A 27,931-nucleotide genomic window follows, 5' to 3' on the forward strand; every position below is an offset into this window, starting at 1 on the left:
ATTATCCTAAATTATCGCGCTAGGTCGATATATAAAAAATAAACCATAAACTATTATCACCCACACCAAACAATGAATGAATCATATAAAAATACACAAATACGTGCGTAGTGTAGAAAAAGTTTAAAATATCAATAAGTTGATATGATTTTAATCGACGAACTGGTGAAACATTTAGAAATTACACCGTTGCAGTTTCTTTGACAATGTCTACTATTCCAATTTAATGACATGTAAATCTCATTATATTAGATAAGTTTTAGAAAAGCGCAGTTTGGAAACCAATTTGCAACGTTGAATCATAAAGTTTAAAATATATAATGATTGTAGACCTGACATTCATATAATTTACTTAGCTTTACATTATATATATTTTTATGGAATATATGAAACGACTGCAGAGCCTTCACGCTTTTTTTTACAGCATTGTATGCATAACATTATGCATTGGTTACGATCACACGATTTTTTTTTTAGCTGACGCCAATCAATCACCTTGTCATCTTTTGAGTGACCTTTTTTTGTTAATAAAAGATTTTTCCTATAATATGTTTTTGTGGTTACTGATGAGGACTCATTATAAACTATAAAGCTCGTAAGCCGATTTCACATTTTTTACAATGTGTATAAGTCCATTTTTTTTTTATATCAATGGAAACTAGTCTCTTGTTTAGATGGAGATCCGGGACACAAGCATTCATCCCTTTTTTTAATGTCAAAAATATACTTTGCTATCATTCTGATGTTTATGCTCTCTATGGGCTCTGTAATTTGGAAAATAAAATATTATATTCGGTAGTAACGATACCATTGAAATATGTTTATAGATTTTATATGTGTCTCATAAATTCTTTGCTCTTTTATTTGACGAATGCCTGCAATATTCTTTCTGTCTATGAAGAACATATGATATTGCGCTAGTGCAAATACATCTTCAAATTATGGACGTCATCAGTGACAAAAATATGTTTGCAACAGTTTGTCAAGCTTTGCAATATAATTGATAGGTTATTGCATGAATATTTGTGAATAGTATCCCTCGAGGAACATATATTCCTCTCGCAAGTTGGTGCTATATTTAAAATTACTTATTCACCAATATTCATGACATTACCCTTTATATCGCATATATTTATGTTCGAAATCTGATGCATACAGATAGCACTACTATTCACTGGCATGGGCTGCATCAGTTTTTATAATGCTCATATTGGGGACCAAAGAACAATGGGTTTATGCAGTCCACTAATAATAATACCAACACCGGGTCAAAAAGTTGTACTGCCACAAGAAGGTGACAAGGTCTATTTAGCTATGATACAAGATTGGAATCATGATGACGATGAAAATGCATTGTACCAAAACAATGCTATTGGGTGACTTCGACAGCTCAGGTACAATATTGCCGTTTTAAATGTCATTCTGGTCTGATTAATGGTAGAGGACGGTTTTACAGTTCGTCCACGGTCCACAACAATGTTCCATTGGAACGATTCGAAGTAGAGAAAAACGAAGACTATCGATTCAGGGTGATTAGTGCAGCTACTATGTATCCTTTTCGAGTTTTTGTAAAAGGTCAGAGACAAATTTATATACTTGCGTCTGACGGATTTGAAATAGATAAAAAGGGGGTAGAATCATTTACAATTCATCCTGGCGATATAATAGATTTTTTGTTGAACGCTGACCCGAAGATAGGTTCATACTTATAAGTTGCTGAAACATTAGAAGTATTTCCTCGAAACGAATACCGCGCAGCAGAAGCTATTATTCATTATAAAAATACTGCTATCATTCCAAATCCCCCAAAGGTCACCCCACGTACATGCGAAAGCTCTGACATCACTTGCAGAGTATTCAACTGTCTATATTTCTAGAATATCCAAATTAATAAACAAAATCGAATGTGCATAACTTTTAATGATGTAATATCAATTGATCCAAATTCAAACATCGATGAAGTAAATTCAGATGAGGTTGTCGAAATGTTTTTCAATTTTGCATTTCCTGTTGAGAATGATAATACCACTGGATCAGTAAACGGACACCAGTTTTTACCACCTATAGTTGCTGCATAAGCTCAGCCAGACATGGTTGACTACAACTGTGACGCATGTAACGCTTATACGATTTGTGAGTGCACATATGCCGTAACAATAGACAACGACAATAAAGACAAAGTTTATCAGTTTGTTATATCAAGCATAGGAGGAGGTGCCAATTGGTCACATCCAGTTCATGTGCATGGACATTCGTTCTACGTAATGAAAATGGTGTTCGCGACTGATGACAGTGATGGTCAACTAGTTCAAAATGATGGACAGGACACAATAGACATTAGTTGTACAGATAGTAACAATTTTTGTTCTGATGCAAAATGGAAAAATATAAGTTGGGCAAATGGAAAACATCCCGATTTAAACTGGCACAATCCACCCAAGAAAAACACGATTATTATACCCACTGGTGGATATGTTGTTATTCGATTCAAAGCAGATAACCCTGGTGTCTGGTTTTTTCACTGTCACATTGACTTGCATAACACCAATGGTATGGTAATGATAATCAATGAGTCACCAAATAGGCAACCGAAGGTGCCAAACAATTTTCCAAAATGTAATAGTTTTTCAAAAATGACGGTAAGTAGATATTGACACAAAAATAAAGGCAACAGTAGTATACTGGTGTTCATAAATCGATTGAAAGAAAACAAATCCGAGTTATAAACCAAAACCGAGGAAAACACATCAACTCAAAGAGCAAAACAAATAGTGCGGTGAGTGGAGGCAGATTTTTTTTAATTCAATCTTGCCACCGAACACACACCTATATAATATTTCATTCGAAAGAGGAAACCTTGTACTTAAACAATATGCCTGTCGTAAGGACCTTATATGGTCACTTTTTTTTCTAAATTGAGGTCAAATATCATCTTTACAAATCAGTGAAAATTTTGAAGGGTTTTAATTTTGACATTTATTCTATTTTTAATCTCTACCTCAATACAAACGATACTATTTTGCTGTCTGGCAGTTGTTATCTAATAGTTCGTATCTGTGATTGTTGCATTGTTGTTTGTATTTTGTTGCATTTTTGTTTGTATTTTGTTGCATTTCTGTGTTCTGCTATTTTCGTTGTTTTCCTCTTACTGTTGATATGTTTCCCACGGTTTTAGTTTGTAACCCAGATTTGTTTTCTCTCAATCGATTCATGACTTTTGAACAGCGGTATACTACTGTTGCCTTTATTGCCTTTCGTAATGTTTGTTTTTATACATGACCCTTAATCAATAATATTTTTTTTATCAAAAAATTCCCAAAACCACGTTTTATAAAAAAAACTTCCAAAATCGAGTTTTCAACGTATAAAATGTTTAGAACCTTATGATTAGTATCAGTTTCAGGTAAAAATCAAGTGTCATGAAGAACGATACTTCTCTATTTCAAATTTTGCTGCTTCCATATAAATTATCTGTTGTTGTGTATTCTACTCTGGTTAATGTCTATTACATGATCGTTTTTTACATTTAACCCCCTTTTTTACCTTTCAACGTACCATAAGCTTCAAAGGCATTCAATATAAAACATAAGAAGATGTGGTATGATTGCCATTGAGATAACTCTCTACAAGAGACCAACTAACACAGTATATACCAGCTATAGGTCACCATATGGCCTTCAGCAATGAGTAAACCCATACCGCAGAGTCAACTCTACAATTCCCAAAATGACAAATGTAAAAAATTCAAACGAAAGATAGAACGGCCTGATTTATGTACAGAATAATGCCCAAAAACATAATATATAGAAACAAACGACACCCACTGCATTACAGGCTCATGACTTGAGACAGACCCATACAGAATGCGGCTGGGTTAAACTAGTTTGATGGCGAGCCAACCCTCCTCTTACCTGGGACAGTGTGTACAAGTACAAAAAGCTATCAAATCAGGCCTTATCTCCATCATCTTCATTACCATCAACCATCACAAGACGTGTATTAATATTTCTACACTTTTCACTTGCCTGGCATGGACACAGGTCTGTACATAAAAGGTTCTGGTGAAAGTAAACACATTCTTTTGAGCACACATATTTTTCTTCACAAGTACAGACAAGTTATCGTAGGAAGACAACTAACAAGTCACGAAGACCTTCATCACCCCATGATTTAGCAATTGCTAAATAAAGCACGATAAAGTGTGAAATCCGCCCATTCGTAAGAAATGAAAGTCAAAAGTTGTTGGCGAAGCTCACTTCACTTGCTGAGGATGTGCATACAGCTGTTGGTCAAATGTATGAAAAGCATAATCTTGTCCAAGCATTTTCATAGTAGTAAACACTGTTGACATATCACTTGGCTTTAAATCAATTATGGATGGTACGAAACAACTAAATGTTCTGGGCCGACATATGGAAGAGTGCTATTATACTCACTCCAGACATGAAGTTAAGGAGTGTCAGATGATAAAGAAAAGGGTGATTCAAGAAAACCTTTAGAAAAAGATCTCAATTATTATCCAAAACATATCATGTGAATTTTTCTATCTGTAGCACAAAGTGATATTTTTCCATATGCATTAGGAACTCGGGCTGGTTCAGATCAAATTTTTGGTTCATGGAAAAGAACATAATTCATCAAGGACATGCCATCCTCGGTCAGTGTCAACGATCTCTCATTTGTTTTCTTGATTTCTTGATTTCCCAATTTCTCGATTTCCCGATTTCTCCATTTCCTGATATCCAGATTTCTCAATGACTCGATTTCGTATTCTCGATTTCCCAATTTCCCGATTTCTCAATTTCTCGATTTCGTTTTCTCGATTTCTCGATTTCCCGATTTCGCGTTTGCAAAGTGAAAGGAGAAAACGAGAAAACGCGAAAAGGCCGCATCCAGCCACCATATCTTACAATTCCTGAAAAAATAGTTTTGATCAAAGTATATACTAATCTTGATAAAAGAAAACATTGGCTTCTTTTTTCTAGAATGAAACCTCACAATGATTTTTGTTAAGGATTTTTACGCTTTTGTTGTTACGGTCTTTAAGATATACATTCCGAAAGCACATAAATGTACACCATAGGTGTTTTTTTTTATCTGTTTTATATATATTGTTAATCTTTGTATATTGGTAGATTGGTTAGGTCTTATTTATGTAGTTATTATTGTATGTAGAGAGCCTTAGTCTCATAAATATTTTTCGTCGCATTTTTCTCAGGAACTACAATACAAGGATTTTGGAAATTTTGTTTAAGGGTTTAAACCAGTCAGGTATACCGTGTGATGCGTTTTCAGATTCACCACTCAACAAAAGAGGGACGAAAGATATCAGAGGGACAGTCAAACTCATAGATCGAAAACAAACTGACAAAGCCATGGCCAAAAATAAAAAGACAAACAGACAAATAATAGTACAGATGACACAACATAGAAAACTAAAGACTAAGCAACACGAACCCCACCAAAAACTGGGGGTGATCTCAGGTGCTCCGGAAGGGTAAGCAGATCCTGCTCCACATGTGGCACCCGTCGTGTTGCTTATGTTATTACAAATCCGGTAAATAGTCCAATTCGGTAAGTCACATTCGTGAAAAGGTAAGGGTATTGTAGTTACGACATAAGGAACATATCCGATATCATCTGTGAAACGGTTATTCCATAACGGTCAACCAACTCGTGATGGCGTCCGTAAAATTTACGAAGGGATGATTTCAACTTCACCATTTGGAACTCTTGGCTTAATAGCTTCCTTGTGAGCAGCAATCCTCTATCAAGGAAATCATGATAGGAAACACAATCACGGGAATATGGTATAAATTGGGAGATATATACTCCGTATGCAGGCGCTGCTGGAATGTTGCTACATAGAAATGGAAAGTTCACAATTGGGAAGCTGAAATCATCTCTTTTGTCGTAAAGTTTTGTTTTCAACCGACCCTCATTGTCAATTTCTAGATGTAAGTCAAGATATGAGGCAGACTTAACTGTATCTGTAGTATCCTTTATCTGTAGTTCCGTGGGATTGATTCGTTCAACATAATCACCAAATTTTGTATTATTGAGTGAGAGAACATCATCTATATAGCGGAACGTAGAGTTAAAGGATATTGATAACTTCTATATTTCTTCCTAAGAAGTTCCTGTATGAAGTCAGCCTCATAATAATAAAGAAACAAGTCGGCAAGAAGAGGGACACAATTGGTTCCCATTGGAATTCCAACAGTCTGTTGAAAAACACGTCCTCCAAACGTAACAAATATGTTGTCAATCAGGAAAGAAAGCATCTTGATAATGTCAGTTTCAGAGAATGTTTTGTTTGAATCAGAGTGATTCTTTACAAAGTAGGATTTATCCCTCCCCAAGACAAGATACTTGTATCAACGTTCGCCGTTCTTTTTAATGAAACAAAGTAATACCAACACTTTCAATTTGTCTTTTAGTTTGGAATGGGGAATACTTGTGTAAAGTGTAGAAAAGTCAAATGTTTTAATACTACTGCAAGATGAGAGAGTCTTAGATTGTATGTACTCTAAAAGATCTTTGGAGTTTTTTAGTATCCACATCTGATTCACGCCACCTCTAGAATAGGCAGTTTCACAATAACTTTGGAGCCCGGCTTTGATTGCTGAAAAAATAGATGTTAATAATTTAGAAAGAAGTTTCGTGGAGCACTTGGAAGAACCAGCAATATACCGTTGTTTGTAAGGACACTTATGTAGTTTAGGTATCCAATACAGTGATGGAAGACCCAGTTCTTCATCTTTGGTTGAAATTCCAAAGGAACATAGAACAGACCTATGATTATCCAGGATTTCCTCTTTGGTAAAGGTCGTGAGGGTATATGTTGAATTTCCAAGTGAATTGTCAATACTTAATTCATTTATCAAGCAGTGTATGTAATGATATTTACAACTTCCTTCCTGTTTACCAAACACTTTAATCATTTTACACATGATAGCCAAGTTGAAAATTTTTCGTAACATTTTTCTCAGGAACTACAATACAAGGATTTCTGAAATTTGGTTTCAGGGTTTATATAAGTCAGCTTTACCGTGTGATGCGTTTTCAGATTCATCACTCAACAACTTCCTGTTTACTGAACACATTAACCATTTTACACATGATAGGCAAGTTGAAAATTTTCGTCACATTTTTCTCGGGTACTAAATCATAAGGATTTCTAAATTTTGTTGCAGGGTTCATATAAGTCAGCTATACCGTGTGATGCGTTTTCAGATTCATCGCTCAACATCTTCCCGTTTACCGAACACTATAATCATTTTACGCATGATAGCCAAGTTGAAAATATTCCAATGTATATTTAGGCAGGGGTATCATCAGTGAGCAGTAGCTCGCAGAATCACTTGTTATTATTTATAAAAATCGCAAATTGTCTTTTTTTTAAACTTAATTCGTGTTTGAACATAGATTAGATGCTTGAATATCATGAGTATTCATGTTATGAACAAAATATATTGCAGCTAGACTATTTAACATTTCATTTCTTATTTCAGCATGGGGAGTACATAGTTCGTGGTTGAAACTCATCTTACAGCTTCTGTTTACAACTTTGTTCTATTTCCCACAACTGCTGTAGATAACACGCTTTAGGGAATCTACAAACTATGACGGTTTATAGATTTTAACATTTTTTGTTTATACCATACGCTTTTTGCAAGCAAATTGTTTTACTCAGACAAACACAAATAGCATGATCATGATAATGAATTACGTATTTAATTATTTGAGACGGGACATTGTGTCTAGAGTTTTCAGTATAATTACAGACTTATAAATGATAAATTTACGATAGCATTTGGCTCACCTCGAACGATTTCAAAATCTTAAAAAAAGGGAGGAGGCCGACAGTTTTCGAATGAAATCCCATTTTTTGAACATGCTGAAATCAGGTAATGAAAACGTAACATTTATCAAACACATGTTTGCCTTTCGAAATTAAAATCATGTTACTGTGATGTAGCTTTTTTCTCTCACTTATTTAGACATGTTAGTTAATAAAAAGTAGAAAGTAAAAGCACAGATTCAATTGTCATATAATATCACAATGAGCATTACAAATTTAATATTTCTAAAAATGTAGGAATCGAGTGCTTTGCATGATCATATATTCATAAAATCTAGATGTAGAAACCAACAAAAGATTGCGTGAATGTCGTATGAAACAAATAGTGTCACACAGTTGTGAACAAATACAATTTGAGCATACATTTATCCATACCACTTTAACATTCATTTAAAGATCCACCAAAATAAAATACACAAATTTATAAATCCGACACAAATTATGTATGGGATTATTTATAATCTGACCACATATAAAAAACGATAATTCATCCATATTTGTTTTAAACAGTAACGTGTTTTACCAGAACAAAGTTGTAATCTTACACAGCTGCTAAGCTTAAGAAAAATTGCAGCTATGAATACAAAAGTTATATTCAAACAATAACGTAATTGATATACAACAATTGGACAACAACCATATGTCACAAACAGGCATCCACATATAAACCCACGCATATCGATCGGACGGTCTATCTCTCACGTGTCCACACCCACCAACCTGAAGACACCCATCTAACGACCCCCTTTCAAGCAGTACCGAAGAACTGGGTACCACACACATACATGCATAAATACAAAAACACTGAACAATAACTTTGAATTATACAGTGGTAAAAAAGCCGAAGCAACTAGACCGGACATTCAAATACAAGGAAATTTGTAAAGACTCAGAAGGACAATCATGTCATGGTCAACACATAAGAGATGTATTAAAAAGACCAGTGTCTGACAACTGGGTACTGGTTCGCTTTTATCTCAAGATGCAGCAAAACAACATCTGACAACAGTACTGGATACTGGTTTGCTGTTATCATTGGTTTCTTACCAGCAGCACAACTGGGAGGGGGGGGGGGGGGCTGATTTCAACCAAATTTAATTTCCCCATTCAAATGCATTGATCGTCCAACAAAGGGGGATTCCTACTCCCGGAACCACCCTCCGGACCCGCCAATGCATTACGGAAAATCTTGGTACTGGTTCGCTGTTATCATTTGTATCTAACCAACAACACAACGACTCAGTTAAATTACAACTGAGTGCGAACGGAAATAAAACCGTCCCTACTTTTATTGATTTCCGAGCATAGAATTGAGGTGTTTGTTTTTCATAGCTTTTGTGTTGCATTTTTTTATGTGATTCCTTGTTTTTTGAAGGTACTTTTGTTTTCTATTTTGTTGTATATTAAATATAAGGGTTAATATATTGACGTTTACTCCACATCTTTATGCGCATAAACATGTACCATATACACTGATTATTGATTGGTAATATTCAAATTCAGACTTGATGTTCGAGATTTGCATGGTCGTTATACTCAATATTAGCTCAGGAAGCAGCCTGAGCGCTTTTCCAAATATCCTTAGAATGATTATACATAGTTATCAAAGGTACCAGGCTTTTAATTTGTTACGCCAGACGCGTGTTTAGTCTGCATAAGATTCATCAGTGACGCTCAGATCGAAATAGTTATAAAGCCAAACAAGTAGTTCCAAATAACTTGGAGCCAGTTTGCTGCTATCATTGGGTTCTCATCAGCAGCGTAACGACTTCAGACAAGCCATTTTCAAAAGGGAAGTTCCCAACCCAGGATTAAAGGGGGGGGGGGGGGGATTTCAACCACATTTCATTTCCCTATTCAAATGCATTGATCGTCCAACAAAGGGGGATTCCTACACCCTCCGGACCCGCCAATGCATTACGGAAAATCTTGGTAATGGTTCGCTGTTATCATTTGTATCTAACCAACAACACAACGACTCAGTAAAATTACAACTGAGTGCGAACAGAAACAAAACCGTCTCTACTTTTATTGATTTCCGAGCATATAATTGGGGTGTTTGTTTTTCATAGCTTTTGTGTTGCATGTTTTTATGTGGTTCATTGTTTTTGGGTGGTACTTTTGTTTTCTATTTTGTTGTATACTAAATATAAGGGTTAATATATTGACGTTTACTCCACATCTTTATGCGCATAAACATGTACCATATACACTGATTATTGATTGGTAATATTCAAAGTCAGACTTGATGTTCGAGATTTGCATGGTCGTAATACTCAATATTAGCTCAGGAAGCAGCCTGACCGCCTTTCCAAATATCCTTAGAATGATTATACATAGTTATCAAAGGTACCAGGCTTAAAATTTGTTACGCCAGACGCGCGTTTAGTCTGCATAAGATTCATCAGTGACGCTCAGATCGAAATAGTTATTAAGCCAAACAAGTATAAAGTCGAAGAGCATTGACGACCCAACATTCTAAAAAGTTATGCCAAATACGACTAAGGAAATCTATGCCTGAGATAAAAAAATTCTTAGTATTTCGTATAATTCTAATACTTTTGCAAACAGTAAATTCCTAAAAATTTCCATATATGATACTAGATCTCAAATGATGTCTGCATCTAGTGAAAGTTATTAACTACGTGACATTCTAATCATTTACCAGGTCGTTTTGCCTTCATATTGCCTATATAAAATTAAGACGATCTACTGTGTAAGGTCGTTGATATAAGCAACTGTAAACAAAACCCTTACCGTTCAGTCGGATATAAATAGCCACGAAATGAATAAAAATGTAGAACTATTTAAACAAAAACAAAACAAAAACGAATAGATATATTACAAACCAATAAAGAAACACAAATATAAATGACAGAAATAAACGACAATCACTGAATTCCGACACGTGACTTAGAGAGTTCTCGCGATACCTGCAAGCCGCATGAAAGCATGAACTTGTGTAGTCGTTATGATTAGGGCTCACTTGCCGTTGGATGAGTGACTTCGATCGTTAATTTTAAACGATTTAGGATCACACTATTTCAGATGCCTTTTCGATCAATAAACAAATATTGAATTTGGAGTCAAGCTGCCTGTACTATAGATCAACTGCAGGGTTTAAGCGTTTGTCTATGGTCTGTGAATGGTCGAGTAATTGGAATTGTAAAGAGTACCCTACTGGCTAAGTCCGAAATCAGAACCAAATAAAAAACAAAATTGGTAGCTGATTGAACCGAAGATAAAAAAAAAAAACAGCCTAAAGCCACCAATAGGTCTTCAACACAGCGAGATTATCCCAGTGTCGGAACATGTTAAAATATAAGTCGCATATTGATGTTGATTTCAACCACATTTCATTTCCCTATTCAAATGCATTGATCGTCCAACAAAGGGGGATTCCTACACCCTCCGGACCCGCCAATGCATTACGGAAAATCTTGTTAATGGTTCGCTGTTATCATTTGTATCTAACTAACAACACAACGACTCAGTAAAATTACAACTGAGTGCGAACAGAAACAAAACCGTCTCTACTTTTATTGATTTCCGAGCATATAATTGGGGTGTTTGTTTTTCATAGCTTTTGTGTTGCATTTTTTTATGTGGTTCATTGTTTTTGGGTGGTACTTTTTTTTTCTATTTTGTGGTATACTAAATATAAGGGTTAATATATTGACGTTTACTCCACATCTTTATGCGCATAAACATGTACCATATACACTGATTATTGATTGGTAATATTCAAAGTCAGACTTGATGTTCGAGATTTGCATGGTCGTAATACTCAATATTAGCTCAGGAAGCAGCCTAACCGCTTTTCCAAATATCCTTAGAATGATTATACATAGTTATCAAAGGTACCAGGCTTATAATTTGTTACGCCAGACGCGCGTTTAGTCTGCATAAGATTCATCAGTGACGCTCAGATCGAAATAGTTATTAAGCCAAACAAGTATAAAGTCGAAGAGCATTGACGACCCAACATTCTAAAAAGTTATGCCAAATACGACTAAGGAAATCTATGCCTGAGATAAAAAAATTCGTAGTATTTCGTATAATTCTAATACTTTTGCAAACAGTAAATTCCAAAAAATTCCATATATGATACTAGATCTCAAATGATGTCTGCATCTAGTGAAAGTTATTAACTACGTGACATTCTAATTATTTACCAGGTCGTTTTGCCTTCATATTGCCTATATAAAATTAAGACGATCTACTGTGTAAGGTCGTTGATATGAGCAACTGTAAACAAAACCCTTACCGTTCAGTCGGATATAAATAGCCACGAAATGAAAAAAAAATGTAGAACTATTTAAACAAAAACAAAACAAAAACGAATAGATATATTACAAACCAATAAAGAAACACAAATATAAATGACAGAAATAAACGACAATCACTGAATTCCGACACGTGACTTAGAGAGTTCTCGCGATACCTGCAAGCCGCATGAAAGCATGAACTTGTGTAGTCGTTATGATTAGGGCTCACTTGCCGTTGGATGAGTGACTTCGATCGTTAATTTTAAACGATTTAGGATCACACTATTTCAGATGCCTTTTCGTTCAATAAACAAATATTGAATTTGGAGTCAGGCTGCCTGTACTATAGATCAACTGCAGGGTTTAAGCGTTGGTCTATGGTCTGTGAATGATCGAGTAATTGGAATTGTAAAGAGTACCCTACTGGCTAAGTCCGATATCAGAACCAAATAAAAAACAAAATTGGTAGCTGATTGAACCGAAGATGAAAAAAACAGCCTAAAGCCACCAATAGGTCTTCAACACAGCGAGATCATCCCAGTGTCGGAACATGTTAAAATACTTTTAGAACCTTGAGACGTCTTAAAGAACATAAGAGGCTGTAACATTGTTGATTAACGTAAAGGTTTAAGGAGTTTTTGAAAATGGTAATGCTATGAATTAGATTCATTAGCTCTACCTCTTTAAAACTACCACTAAAAATGTGGTGACATTTGATAGGGATAAAATTAAAAACAAGCCATCCATAGACTTTTAAAAGGCTTCACAAACGTGAAAAGCTCATGGCAAATAACCCTACACAGATATCGGATATAACATCCCTTTACTGTACACACTCCAAAAAAAAAAAAAAAAAGAAAAAAAAAAAACCCAAATAAACACTGGATAACTAATGGTACTGATAGCCTAACTTTTTACGGGCACAACAATTGGCAGTTTAACCCCTTTAAGAAGATAGGGGATGGTTTTTACTTCATAAACAGGCAGAAAACGACAGCAGATAGAGCATTTGTGAGTCGAAAGCGTCATGTCAAAAACAATATTTTAAAAAAGGTTTTGATATTAAATTCACACTCACACAGCTCAAAGTATGTTACGCCTCGGATAGACTAAATCCGCAATTTTTAAAGAGTTTGAATTATTTGAGTACTTAATCCTAGACATGTATAAAAAAGGCATTTTAAACCAAATATGTTGGAATTATTTTTTAGCGTTATAATTGTTTTCTTTCAGATACAAAATAATTCATTTCGGTTAAAGACTTTCTACGAAGCCAAAGTTTACAAAACATGTTGAATACACAATTTTCAATATGAAGCCTTCAAACCACAACATAGAAAAAACATAGAAATATTGTAATCATTAAAAATTATTAAAATATTATGATCTTGTATATGTAGTTTAATCATCTATTTCACATTTTTATTACAAGTAATTAAAAATATTAAAAGGTATGTTTGTTTACAATTTTTATCATATTCACACTCGAAAAACCCGATCAAATTACTCGTTTAAACACGATCCCAAACGGACACTTTACTTACTGTGATGTGAGTCGTCATCATTGTTTAGTAAAAATTTTCCAGTTAAAACATATGTATACAAGGGCCCAGTGTAGTACTCCGTTGTCTTTTCATTGTTACATTTATTTATACAGTATTTGTACTTGTACGTTAAGCAAACAGCATTCATTCAATCAATCGAACTGGTAAATAAAATAATATATAAAAAGGTTTCAATTATTTGTTTTTGTTGCGTTTTCATGTAACTGCATTTCGGGCGCACATTTGCTTTGCTATGATTCGTTTAAAAGTAAATACATTTAATCAATTCTTACATTTCAAATCATAAACAATCTTTAAAAAAGGCATTGTGTTTACATCGTGGGGCATACCTTGCCAATTTTGAGACTTTGGAAGAGGCCATGTTGATCATGTTGATGAAATATGAACTTCAACAAATGCATAAAGGTATACTAATCATTAAAGTGTTCATGCTTTTGTTTTATTATTTGTCTGGGTCCCAGTACACTTTCAAAACTTTTTTCATGTGGCTAAACATACAATTTAAAGTATTTTATATCTGGTAACAGATAGGACCATTCAATTGTACTTTCTTTGCATAAACGAGTTAGGCATAATATCTGTTATGCACAATTTCAAGTTAAACTTATGTAAATCAATTAAATCTTCGAATCAAACTCAATTTCCTACTTAGAAAGCATTTCCTTTCTATGCCAAACTACATCAATCGCTCTTTGGTCGCTTTGATCTCTGTACCCTGTAATAATTTCCAATCTCCAACCTTAAAAATAAGCAAAACTTTGAGACTTATCTATTATTCTTTCCATTCCTTTGTCATGTATTTCAATGTGCATTTTTATTTGTTTTCCGTTTGTCTAGACCTTCCCCTCCTCCGGCCAAAAAGGGGGGGGGGGGGGGGGGGGGGGGGGGGGGGTGTCAGGAAATTTAATAAAAGAACGAAATATGTGTGTTCTTTTCTTTTTATCAGTAGCACACTACAATTATGGTTTAACTTAGAAATTTTTTTAAGATGGATAAAAGGGTGATATGAATTGTAAAGAAACAGATAATAAATATGTGCACTCTAAATTTAATTTGGTCGAATTAATTGTAGTATTTCAATCGTAATTTGGTACGAAGCTATTCGTTTCATTCGATATTCTCGCCATTTTGATTATAACTGCTTAATAGATATCGGATCTCATTGGTTGCCTTATCAAGTGGCTAAGATTTTATTGGCTACAACGAGATATAGAATTGATAACATGTCCTAAACAGATGAAAATACTAATCGTGGAAGATAACGAACAAAGTAACAGTGTCGGTAAGCATAATCCAATCAACAATGGTGATGTAATTTATGATCCTGCAATGTACCGCTTTTTAAAAAGATTAATACTTTACATGTGCATCGCAGATTAAGGAGCGAATCACATACAGGAGTGAAACGACTATATCTGTCGTTTTACGTGTATTCGTCACACTTTAAATATCAAGGTGAAGAACGAATTCCAGTATTTTAGCATTCCCTACATTATCATTAGTTCAAACCTCCAAGTCACTGGTGGTTTTCGTTTTTTTTTTTAAATTTCTGTTACTTTTCTAATTCATTGTTTTGCTTGGTCAAAACATCGAAACTACAGAGCAATCTATAGCACACATTGAGTATAGAACACATTGAGTATTAAGTGTCGATTTTAAATGCTGTTCAATGTCGTTTGTTACCAGTAGACCAGAGGTAATACTAGATTGCTATAACACAAGATTTCCCGACCCCCTGTGACAAGATATGAAATGATGTAATGGAAATTCCATTTTTAAAATCGACACCATGAATACATCATAATTTTGTTCATTCTGTTTATCAACAGATAATTAACTTCAGTTGAATTCTAAAACTTTTTTGTAATTATAATTTTAAAGATTCTAAATAGCATAACTGATAATTTAAAAATAAATCTAAATATGCATGTTTATATTTATGTTATTCTACTACAAAGCACAGTAAGAATTTTAAAGTTAGAATTTATATGTTGATTTTGCCTTAAAGAGATAAGCTTCTATATCGGAGGGCGGAACATAAACTGTTACGTCCCTGGCGGAGTTTGGAGATGGATACAAAACGGTAAAATGATCAAGATGAAGTACAAAGCTTTTGCTTCTGGTCAACCGACGTTATTCTAGTGAGCAAGACTGTATGTTGTTTTACGCAGGAGTAGGACACGGCATTATCGACGAAACTTGTAATCATTACCTTCATGGCTACATTTGTGAGAAATGATAGTAATAAACAGATTTTTAAGTATAATCTTGTCTTTTTTTGTTACAGTTATATTTAGTTTGTTCCTTTTCAAACGGTAACATTGTTGTATTAATGGTTTGTTATTACTGTTCAAGATTTTCATTTGTTGTAAAGTGAAAGGTAAAAAAAAATGACTCGTTTGGTTTTGATTCTCCAGTAAAAACAATTTGACACAAATTATCTCCTTTGAAACGCTCAAACTTGGACACAATCATACTTGTGCTGACTAGTTTTCATGATGTGTCCGCCAAAAATCTCTCCTATCAAACTAAAATACTATGGGTTGATTGGTGATTGCTTTTTGCGATATCAGCACACAAGGCTATATCGAAGCGACATATGGTAGCAATAAACAGTTAGGAAAAAATATTAAAATTTACCCTCATAAATTTGACCATCCCATTTTCCTTCCTTTCTTGCAAATTCAGCTTACTGTTTGTGTCATATATGTGCATATGTATGTAATCAGAATCTTCAATAGATTTTATATCCAGTATTTAAAATGGTAAAATATAATTCCTTTTTGGTGTATCCATGGCAACAATCTGCATGTATTTGTTATAAAAAGTAAAATCACAAAAATACTGAACTCCGAGGAAAATTCAAAAAGGAAAGTCCCCAATCAAATGGCAAAATCAAAAGTTCAAACACATCAAACGAATGGATAACAGCTATCATATTCCTGACTTGGTACTGACTTATAAGATATTGCAAAAAGGGGGGAAAAGATGTCACATATTTCTCAAAAATTTTGGACAGAAGTAGAATTTCAATCGCTTGAAGTAATACGTTTTCTGAAACTGTTTACATATATCTATCAAGAAATCCAATAGAAATCATATTTCATCTCATTTTTTTGTAAAATTGCGTCAAAAACTTCGTGTTGAAAAAAAGTGTTTGTAAACATTACATTAATTTCTGGACCTATGACCGGTCTAGCTATGAAAATACGGAGAGTCAAACAGAAAATAGCCCATAAAACATGTAAAAAATAATCTTGATGTTCTTATAAACCATCTTTGAAGGCTAATTTGAAAAACCCACAGGGGCCAAAATGCGTAACCAAATTCCTAACTGCGTATTGCTACCTATGGCCACCACGGCTAAAATAATATTATAGTAAAGTGCAAGTAATTCCTGTTAACTTGCAAACTGTTATACTTATAGAAATTCTGATGCTGCATAAATCTTTGGAATGACTTTTAGCTTTCTATTTTACCAAAATTGCATTACGACCCCGTTTAGGAGTTATAACCCTTAAATGACTATATTTACATTTCTTTTGAGACTTTGGAAATCATATTCAAAGCTATAATAGATAGAAAGAAAGTGTCAATATCAAAATGACCACCAGTTAAACAAGTTATTTATATGGTCAAAATCGACTGTTTACTACTTATATGAATGTACGCCTTTAAAGGACAATGAGTGCCAATATTCGTGTGTTTTTTTAATACTTACAATGTAGGTAGATATAGAGAAAATATAAAAAAGCCAATATGACAGCAGAACACAACCTACTAAATGTAATAAGTCATCGTAGTCGAAATCGTCTGCTGACTCTTCATTGGTGTTATTTTTCTTGAATGATTATTTTTTACCTATATTTGCGAGGTTTTTTTTAGCATAAACTATAGCTTAAATGTAAAATTACACAAGTTACCAAACTCCAAGTAACATTCAAATAGGAAAGTCCCTTATCAAATGGAAAAATCAAAAGCTCAAACACATAAAACGAATCGAAAAAAACTGTCATATTCCTAACTTGGTAAAATCATTAAGAAAATAGTGAGAAAATGTACTAAAAGATATTTTAAAGGACACGATCTACAAATAAATCAGGCATGGCCAAACTCATTAGTCGTCTCGATATATATATTTATTTCCCTTGAACATGTTGAAGGATGATTGTTTTTTAAACAATATACGTGTCAAAATAATGGTTGGAAAGGAGTTAAACAAAGATAACATAGTCACATGCTATATGTAACGAAACTATTGAACAAACAACATTTTTGTTTAGATATGTGTTTGTTACAAACAGTTTTTTCCAAAACAATATAATGAAAATTTGCAATTAAGTCAAAAAAAATTCTTAATATTGTTTTAAAACAAACTTACTTTTACCAACATTTTGCTAAGCATAAAAATCCTTCAAGTATTCGTATAAAACTCAAAACCACGAACAAGATTAAAGACGTGATGCGCATTAAGTTCCAACTGACATGTTTTAAACGGATGTAAAATTCTTCCCGAAGAAATTGTCGAGTTAATTTATGAAGTTGGCCCCCTGAAGTTAAACATTTCTACATTTATCTGAATGTCCAGCATATTCAACCATGTTGCCACATAATCTAATGCAATTTTACTATTAATCGGGATTTCATGCGCGAATTTAGTGTTTTCTAGCTGGTTTGGTCATTAGACATATTCTATTTGATATTTCAATTTGTTTGATTTATGCCAAAATACATATAATGAAATGCATAAAACGGTTTTGAGTATCATGCTCCCTGCAACGATGCTAATTTACTAATATTTACTTCAACAAAGTGTGTACTATATACCGTAGGTACTATCAACGACAAAAACTCTTTAGTTGACTTCATTGTCAAATTTAATATCTACCACAAATTTTATGTTGGCGTCTTTGTTAGATTTATGTGCATGTACGTTTGATTTTCTTTTAATCAGTTGGGTTGCATGTCTTTTATGTGTGTTTCCACAGTTTTGGCCGCTGGATCCCAATTATTAGCACATTAACATTGTATGTCTGTTTGGGTTGCCCACCCAACGTTGTTAATACAACGGAGCTATAAACAACTGTAACAGAAGTAGGGGTTACGTAAGCTATTAAACTAGAATTAATCCACCATTTTCTTCGGAAAATGTCTGTACCAAGTCAGGAATATGGCAGTTATTTTCCACTTGTTTCGATGATCGATAGCGTTTAATTTGTAAATTTTCTTGGGTTTCTTGGGTTTCTTTTTTTCCTAATTTGACTTGGTATTTTTTTTATAAATTTTTTAGCAGTTCTTTAGAAAAATGCAACGGAAATTACAAAGGACGAACGGACAGACAGGAATGAAATAGTATCTCCCTCCTCCAAAATTATTCGGTTAAGAAAATATGCTCTTCGTGACGTGTTCTGAAACGTAAGATTGATAGAAGTTTTATTGTTTGTCATGAAATCATGCTTGTTGCAGCAACTGATAGTTATTAGCGTACAATATAACCAAAATACATTAAAATGGCATAATAAACTGCCCTGTCAGCTAAGTCAATTGTATTTTTAGATGCAACGAAAGAGTAAAAAATATAACACAAGCAAAATTGAACTCAAATTAGGAGTAAATGGGGATTATAATACAGTTAAACCTGTATATAAGGCTCACACAAGAGACAAAAAACTTTCGACTTGAGGTATAAAATTCATATTTATTTTACTACATCGAAACAAGCAAGGAATGACCTGTCAAGACATGTTTTCGCTAAATAGAAATTCCCTTAATAGCTTGTTTTACTGTAACTTACATCGCATATGATACAATGCAATGTAAAATTAGAACCTTATTCTTTAACACCGAAAGTGAAAGACAAAAGGTGTAAAAAGTCATTCTCAATGTAAGCAAATAGTTAACCTTACACTTATATTATGGGCTTTGCTCATTGTTGAAGGCCATACGGTGACCTATAGTTGTTAATTTTTGTTTCATTAGATTTCTTTGTGAAGAGTTGTCTCATTTGCGATCATAATACATCTTCTTATTGTTATATGAACTTTGAACTAGTTAAATATGACAAAAACGGAAATAATCAGTAAATTGCAATTTACACGAAGCCACTTTCTGGGTTATATGATTGTAAAAGCACCACGTATTACATAAATACATGGGTAATCTGTACTTTCTAGCTAGCTATAAAACTAGGTGTAAACCAACAATTCGTCGTAAAATGTATGTACCAAGTCAGAAATTTATCAGTTGTTTTTCCCTTGTTTTGTTGATTTCTAGCGTTTAACTTTGTCAGTTTTTAAAGACTTCCCCTTACTTGTGTTATACTTTTTTCAATTGAATCAAGGGAGATAGTTACCTCTGGTAAATTTAATACCATTTCAAGTTTCATATAACGTTATTCTATCTTGAAAAATATGACTTCAAGTTAGTATTTTGTGACAATTAGCTTCTTTCGATTTATTGTACATGTTGTAGGTCACTTCCTATATCATTCAATAGTTCACTTTACATTACGAAAATATGAAGTAACTTAGCACTTTCTTGAATCAAGTGCAATACAAAATTACTTTCGTTGTATTTAGGTCACTTTCATATGACCTTCCACACCTCCCAACGTTACACAAAAGAACCCAGGGCTTTGTCATGCCTCTTTATAGGGCTATAATCAAAACATCTTTGGATAAAACACTACACGTTAGATAAACCTCAGAAGATTTCGTAGCATCGCTTTGGAAAAAACGTACCAAATTTTATTATCAATTTACAAACCATTTTGCAACAGTCTTTTACATCTATTATTAATGCATTCAACATGTGCAAAAAAACAAGCAAATGTCAAAATTATGATTAAATATTGATGAATAACTTGGAAAATTAACAGATATCTCCAACGACATTTACCAAAGGTGAAATCCTGAAAAATCATAGGTCTGTTTCATGTTCTTTTCAAACAAAGATGAAGACCTGGATCTTTCTTCACTATATTGAATACCTAAATCACATAAGCATCCGTACAAGTTAAGTTATATTGCTGGGTCTTGCAAGTGCTCCACGGAACCTTTTTTCTAAACTATCAATTTTATCAGCTATCAAAGCCGGACCAGATTTATTGTGTAACGACCTGCTCTAGGGGCGGTGTGAGTAATATTAGGATATTTGAAGATTTCAAATTTCTGTTAGAGTACGTACAATTTTTCCTATTGCAATAGTATAAAAACAGTTGACTCATCTACCTCTTACACAAAGTATACTCCTTTCCAAACTTAAGGACAAATCAACAGAATTAGTCTGTTTTTGGCATAGAAAATGGCCAGCGTGGATATACTAATATCTTGTTTTAGTGAGGTACAACGCATTCTTTGTAAACAAAATACTCTTAATCTAGGAAAAAAAAATGCTACAAATATGCTCGATTTCTTGATTGACAGCATAGTTATGTTTGGAGGACGTCCTTTCAACAACCAATCGGCTTAAACATGGGACTAAATGTGCTCCTCTTCTTGCCGATTTGTTCCTTTATTTATATGAGGCAGATTTCATACAGAAGCTTCCAAGGAATGATAAAAAGAATTATTCTTTAACTTTACGTTTCGCAAATTGTCCTCTCATTAAAAATTTCAAAGTTTGGTGCTTATGTTGAACGCATTTATCCCTTTGAATCTTTAATAAAGGAAACAACAGATACAGTCTGCCTTATATCTTGACTTAAATCTAGAAATTAACAATAAGAGGTCGGTTAAGAACAAAACTTTACGACAAAAGAGATTATTTCAGCTTCCCTATTGTGAACTTTCATTTCTATGCAGCAAGATTCTAGTAGCGTCTTCATATGGATTATTATATCACCCAATGATACAATATTTTAGAGCTTGATTTCTTCGATAAAGAGTTGCTGCTTGCAACAAGTACAAGATGGCAATTAAGCCAAGAGTTCCAAGTGGTAAAGTTGAAGTTATCTTTTCGAAAATTTTACGGACATCATTACGAGTTGGTTGACACTTTTGAAATATCTGTTTCACAAATGACGACGGTTATGTTTCAATTGTGGTAACCACAATCTCGTCCTCTTTTTCCTGAATGTCACATAACCGAATTAAACTTATCATTTAGTGTCTACACACATGGGCAACATGACAAATACCACTTGTGGAGCAGGATCTGCTTATCCATCCGGCGCACCTGTGATCCCCCCTGTTGTTGGTGGGCTTCGTGTTGCTCAGTGTTTTGTGGTCTATTTGGTATTTTGAATACTTTTGTATCTTTTGGTCGTTTTTCGTGTTTTTGCCATGGTGTTGTCAGTTTGTCATCGACTTATTAAGTTGGTTTGATATTTGGAATCTTCCGAATCTCCTGAATCAGGAGTTACTAAAATTACGGAGTGCCCAAACAAACCAACAACCTTCGTCTAGAAAACTTGCAATCCTACGCGATTGAGATCTTAGTCGAACGAACCTGCTACGTGGGTTTTCGGTGGTTAAACTTCAGTGTTTACAAGCTGATGCTTCTGTAGATGAAGTACGTAGACCTCTTTGCCAGCGATGCTATTTTTTAAATTAAATGACAAACATGCATTCAACAACAACAGTGTATAGTTTGTAGATATTTTCTTAAGAAAAATGTCTGTTCCAAGTTAGGAATATAACAGTTGTTTTCTATTCATTCCCTTGGTTAATATAGTCGAACGTTTGATTTTGTCAGGTTTTAAATTAATTTTAGGTGTTCGTTGTTATTCTGTGGTTTACATGTTGAAATGTACTATTATATTATTTATTTATGTATTTCTCTGTCCTGAGTGTTCTTGCATTTATTGGTACTGTATTCCTGTCTCGTAATGTTGTCTTTTTAGCGGTATTTTTAACATTGCCATATAAGCGGGAGGTTTGGCTAGGCATAAAACCAAGTTCAACCCACCATTTTTTCTTTAAATGTCCTGTACCAAGTCAGGAATATCGCAGTTGTTATCAAATAGTCCGTTTCTATATATGATGGCGTTTGTTTTTGTAACAGTTCTGTGTTTCTGTTGTTCCGTTTTTCCCCTCTGATCGTTGATGTGTTTCCCTCAGTTTTGGTTTGTGATCCGGATTTGTTTCAGTTAAATTAATTTATGACTATTGAACAGCGGTATACTACTATTGCCTTTATGTATGGACTTCCCTCTTTTTGTATTTACCATGGATTTTGGTATGTTTTGTTGCTACTGTTTTTCTTTTTAAAGTATACCAGAGCTAGTGTGTAACATGTTAAAACAATGCACTAAGTAGGACAAGTAAAGTCCTGTGATCCTGCTGTAAGAAAATTCTTATTTCAAAATAAAAAAGAACTACATTTCTTTCACCAATTCACAAAACATGAGAAAAAAGTACCTCAATCTGTCAATTAAAATCAAGTACCCAAAACCAAAAAATTGTAATATCGAAATGAAGCTTCGTTTATTTATTTAAACAATAGTGTTCAGTTTTGTTGAAAACTATTCCAGTTCACGTAAGTATGTGAACATTGTTCAAAAGTCACGAGAAAGTCCCATAACTCTTGATTGACAAAAGTGACAATCTTACAATTAGAAAGGAGCTTTCTTTGGATAATTCTAGGTTTCTGATAAAATTGCAGGAAAAATGAATCACAGCAAAGAATTATTGTACAACATTTGGGAAATAACCAAATTGTCATTGATGAAGCCCTATAACTCTGGTATTACTAAACTTGAAATCAACATCGAAAGGGACCTTGATGAAGCTATTCAAAATGTTGTGTTACAATTTCATGAGAATTTGAAAAACATTGTAAACTGAAGCTATAATTTTGCTGATCGTGATCAAATTGTTTATTCAACTTTTCTATGTGTATCGACTGAGCGATTGTGGAGAAAAAACGCCAAAATTTCTGTATTACAGAGTACCTTTCTATGCTATATACTAATTCACTAAGAAAAACCGGCACACTAATTTATGAAAATTCCATATCAAATAAAGCTAATAACACTTTATAGAATTATAATTTCGTGCGTCCGAAGGATTTGTGTTGAGCTTCTCTGATAAAGCTCATCATACCGTGACACAATTTTGTAAAAAAATGAACAAAACATGATTTTATACAATTGTTGTGTTATCAGATTAACTGAATGCTATATAGATTTAGCATGAGTTCTCAGAATATATAAAACGAAAAAAAACATATATTGTCAAATTAAGGAACTAAGAGCGGTAAAATATATTGCCCAATTCAGGAACTTGGAGTGGTAAAACAAAGGACTTACTCAATACAAAATGCAGCTATATCAACGATTTCTATTCTTTATCAAAATGATTGTTAAACCATGATATCATGTAAATTTAATTATATCCACATCTGCAGTTATAGTTTGTCAAGGCATAAAAACAAGCAAGGAATGACCTGTTAAGACATGTTTTCGCTAAATAGAAATTCCCTAAATAGCTTGTTTTACTGTAACTTACATCGCATATGATACAATGCAATGTAAAATTAGAACCTTATTCTTTAAAACCGAAAGTGAAAGACAAAAGGTGTAAAAAGTCTTTCTCAATGTAAGCAAATAGTTAACCTTACACTTATATTATGGGCTTTGCTCATTGTTGAAGGCCATACGGTGACCTATAGTTGTTAATTTTTGTTTCATTTGGTTTCTTTGTGGAGAGTTGTCTCATTTGCGATCATAATACATCTTCTTATTTTTATATGAACTTTGAACTAGTTAAATATGACAAAAACGGAAATAATCAGTAAATTGCAATTTACACGAAGCCACTTTCTGGGTTATATGATTGTAAAATCACCACGTATTACATAAATACATGGGTTATCTGTACTTTCTAGCTAGCTATAAAACTAGGTGTAAACCAACAATTCGTCGTAAAATGTCTGTACCAAGTCAGAAATTTATCAGTTGTTTTTCCCTTGTTTTGTTGATTTCTAGCATTTAACTTTGTCAGTTTTTAAAGACTTCCACTTACTTGTGTTATACTTTTTTCAATTGAATCAAGGGAGATAGGTACCTACTCTGGTAAATTTAATACCATTTCAAGTTTCATATAACGTTATTCTATCTTGAAAAATATGACTTCAAGTTAGTATTTTGTGACAATTAGCTTCTTTCGATTTATTGTACATGTTGTAGGTCACTTCCTATATCATTCAATAGTTCACTTTACATTACGAAAATATGAAGTAACTGGGCACTTTCTTGAATCAAGTGCAATACAAAATTACTTTCGTTGTATTTAGGTCACTTTCATATGACCTTCCACACCTCCCAACGTTACACAAAAGAACCCAGGGCTTTGTCATGCCTCTTTGTAGGGCTATAATCAAAACATCTTTGGATAAAACACTACACGTTAGATAAACCTCAGAAGATTTCGTAGCATGGCTTTGGAAAAAACGTACCAAATGTTATTCTCAATTTACAAACCATTTTGCAACAGTCTTTTACACCTGTTGTTAATGCATTCAGCAGAATTGCAAAAAAACAAGCAAATGTCAAAATTATGATTAAATATTGATGAATAACTTGGAAAATTAACAGATATCTCCAACGACATTTACCAAAGGTGAAATCCTGAAAAATCATAGGTCTGTTTCATGTTCTTTTCAAACAAAGATGAAGACCTGGATCTTTCTTCACTATATTGAATACCTAAATCACATAAGCATCCGTACAAGTTAAGTTATATTGCTGGGTCTTGCAAGTGCTCCACGAAACCTTTTTTCTAAACTATCAATTTTATCAGCTATCAAAGCCGGACCAGATTTATTGTGTAACGACCTACTCTAGGGGCGGTGTGAGTAATATTAGGATATTTGAAGATTTCAAATTTCTGTTAGAGTACGTACAATTTTTCCTATTGCAATAGTATAAAAACAGTTGACTCATCTACCTCTTACACAAAGTATACTCCTTTCCAAACTTAAGGACAAATCAACAGAATTAGTCTGTTTTTGGCATAAAAAATGGCCAGCGTGGATATACTAATATCTTGTTTTAGTGAGGTACAACGCATTCTTTGTAAACAAAATACTCTTAATCTAGGAAAAAAAATGCTATAAATATGCTCGATTTCTTGATTGACAGCATAGTTATGTTTGGAGGACGTCCTTTCAACAACCAATCGGCTTAAACATGGGACTTAATGTGCTCCTCTTCTTGCTGATTTGTTCCTTTATTTATATGAGGCAGATTTCATACAGAAGCTTCCAAGGAATGATAAAAAGAATTATTCTTTAACTTTACGTTTCGCAAATTGTCCTCTTATTAAAAATTTCAAAGTTTGGTGCCTATGTTGAACGCATTTATCCCATTGAACCTTTAATAAAGGAAACAACAGATACAGTCTGCCTTATATCTTGACTTAAATCTAGAAATTAACAATAAGAGGTCGGTTAAGAACAAAACTTTACGACAAAAGAGATTATTTCAGCTTCCCTATTGTGAACTTTCATTTCTATGCAGCAAGATTCTAGTAGCGTCTTCATATGGATTATTATATCACCCAATGATACAATATTTTAGAGCTTGATTTCTTCGATAAAGAGTTGCTGCTTGCAACAAGTACAAGATAGCAATTAAGCCAAGAGTTCCAAGTGGTAAAGTTGAAGTTATCTTTTCGAAAATTTTACGGACATCATTACGAGTTGGTTGACACTTTTGAAATATCTGTTTCACAAATGACGACGGTTATGTTTCAATTGTGGTAACCACAATCTCGTCCTCTTTTTCCTGAATGTCACATAACCGAATTAAACTTATCATTTAGTGTCTACACACATGGGCAACATGACAAATACCACTTGTGGAGCAGGATCTGCTTATCCACCCGGCGCACCTGTGATCCCCCCTGTTGTTGGCGGGCTTCGTGTTGCTCAGTGTTTTGTGGTCTTTTTGGTATTTTGAATACTTTTGTATCTTTTGGTCGTTTTTCGTGTTTTTACCATGGTGTTGTCAGTTTGTCATCGACTTATTAAGTTGGTTTGATATTTGGAATCTTCCGAATCTCCTGAATCAGGAGTTACTAAAATTACGGAGTGCCCAAACAAACCAACAACCTTCGTCTAGAAAACTTGCAATCCTACGCGATTGAGATCTTAGTCGAACGAACCTGCTACGTGGGTTTTCGGTGGTTAAACTTCAGTGTTTACAAGCTGATGCTTCTGTAGATGAAGTACGTAGACCACTTTGCCAGCGATGCTATTTTTTAAATTAAATGACAAACATGCATTCAACAACAACAGTGTATAGTTTGTAGATATTTTCTTAAGAAAAATGTCTGTTCCAAGTTAGGAATATAACAGTTGTTTTCTATTCATTCCCTTGGTTAATATAGTCGAACGTTTGATTTTGTCAGGTTTTAAATTAATTTTAGGTGTTCGTTGTTATTCTGTGGTTTACATGTTGAAATGTACTATTATATTATTTATTTATGTATTTCTCTGTCCTGAGTGTTCTTGCATTTATTGGTACTGTATTCCTGTCTCGTAATGTTGTCTTTTTAGCGGTATTTTTAACATTGCCATATAAGCGGGAGGTTTGGCTAGGCATAAAACCAAGTTCAACCCACCATTTTTTCTTTAAATGTCCTGTACCAAGTCAGGAATATCGCAGTTGTTATCAAATAGTCCGTTTCTATATATGATGGCGTTTGTTTTTGTAACAGTTCTGTGTTTATGTTGTTCCGTTTTTCCCCTCTGATCGTTGATGTGTTTCCCTCAGTTTTGGTTTGTGATCCGGATTTGTTTCAGTTAAATGGATTTATGACTATTGAACAGCGGTATACTACTATTGCCTTTATGTATGGACTTCCCTCTTTTTGTATTTACCATGGATTTTGGTATGTTTTGTTGCTACTGTTTTTCTTTTTAAAGTATACCAGAGCTAGTGTGTAACATGTTAAAACAATGCACTAAGTAGGACAAGTAAAGTCCTGTGATCCTGCTGTAAGAAAATTTTTATTTCAAAATAAAAAAGAACTACATTTCTTTCACCAATTCACAAAACATGAGAAAAAAGTACCTCAATCTGTCAATTAAAATCAAGTACCCAAAACCAAAAAATTGTAATATCGAAATGAAGCTTCGTTTATTTATTTAAACAATAGTGTTCAGTTTTGTTGAAAACTATTCCAGTTCACGTAAGTATGTGAACATTGTTCAAAAGTCACGAGAAAGTCCCATAACTCTTGATTGACAAAAGTGACAATCTTACAATTAGAAAGGAGCTTTCTTTGGAT

General features: G+C 33.7%; 1 pseudogene; it reads left to right on the forward strand.

Moving 5' to 3' along the window:
- The first annotated feature begins 1,133 nt into the window (after nucleotides 1–1,133).
- Nucleotides 1,134–27,931, forward strand: part of LOC127718731 (uncharacterized) — a 48,116-nt pseudogene continuing 21,318 nt past the window's right edge.

Source organism: Mytilus californianus, unplaced genomic scaffold (assembly GCF_021869535.1).
Source record: "Mytilus californianus isolate M0D057914Y unplaced genomic scaffold, xbMytCali1.0.p SCAF_10, whole genome shotgun sequence".
NCBI classification, from domain to species: Eukaryota; Metazoa; Mollusca; class Bivalvia; order Mytilida; family Mytilidae; genus Mytilus; species Mytilus californianus.